The sequence below is a fragment of the Rhagoletis zephyria genome, unplaced genomic scaffold (genome assembly GCF_001687245.7).
Source record: "Rhagoletis zephyria isolate East Lansing unplaced genomic scaffold, Rhagoletis_zephyria_1.1 Rzeph_scaffold_00305, whole genome shotgun sequence".
Taxonomy (NCBI): Eukaryota; Metazoa; Arthropoda; class Insecta; order Diptera; family Tephritidae; genus Rhagoletis; species Rhagoletis zephyria.
This window is the reverse complement of record NW_016157389.1, coordinates 325,904-327,247: the sequence shown is the minus strand read 5'-3', so window position 1 is coordinate 327,247 and position 1,344 is coordinate 325,904.

Genomic DNA, 1,344 nt, shown 5'->3' with positions numbered 1-1,344 from the left:
CTAATGCATGAAAATCCTAACCTCAAAAAAATCACCCGTTATAAAACGATAGTTTACTATGCAGCTAATGAAAATTTGGAATAAAACATTTTTTACTCCAAATTGCTGCATGCGGCGCTTTTTCTTTTTCATATAAAATGATATTTTAATATATATTTAAACAAATATAATGTGCAGAAGAATTTTTTGTTACAAGTCATATATCAAATTAAAGATATTTTTGTGCTCTTTCTGATAATCATATTTGTTAACATAATTAATTATGTATTTTTTTACGAAAAACATACATTTTTATAAAAAAAATTGTCATAATTAGGTTTTTGTACTTTTTCTCAAAATATGTATACATTATATTCGAATGAAAGGTCCTTCAATAACTTTTCCAACTGTGTCCATGGTTTTAAAATCGGTTTAATAGTTTTCGAAATATAAGCTTTTAAAAATGTTGAAAATTTCACGTTTAGCCCCCTTAGCGCCACCCCTGATAATTTGCACAAAAAAAAAATATGCCGTTAAAATCAGGAAAAGAGGGCGGTCCACGCCTACTTTTTTTTAGCTCATCGGCCCCAATTCCAATTATTGTTTAAACGTTTACGAAATGTTTACCGTAAAGTAAAAATGATGAATTAATAAACGGCTTTTGCTCGATTTTAGGGATGAGAAAAGGACGAACTAACGACGAACAAACAATTTATCACAGTTAACAAAGGAAAATAATGAAATTCTTACATTTGGGGTGCTAAAGGCAGGAACCGTAAAATGTAAAAAACTAATTATACATTTATATTTATATATGGCTTAGGAACAAACGTTAAAAATGGACGAACAATGAAGAACAAACGACAAGCTATCGATGGCAATAATAATTAACCCAAAATAATCTGTTGCGGGTGCTAACTTCAGGAATTACGTAAAGTGAAAATTGAAAAATTAATTATAAATTTTTGGCTAACGAACAAACGTTAAAAATGGACGAACATTAAAGAACAACCGACGAACTATCGATTGCAATACAAAACTCTTAATATTTTCACAAATGGGGTGCTAACGTCGGTTCGGTGCGCATTGACAATCAGTACAAAGCAAAATTACAACAAACACACTTGGGGTGTTCACAGTTCGTTCCAAATAGTGTCTCAAAATGTAGACGTCTACATTTTAAGACGTTTTCTAACCGTAAAATCTGTGGTGTTGTTGTTTCCCATACAAAATTGGAAAACGACGCCGTCTACATTTTGTCACACTCAAAGGTATGTTTTTTACGCGTCTACATTTTGCAACCTCGCAGCAGGGTTGCATTATGGCAATACTAATCACATTTTTTTTATTTATTGGGCACGTTTT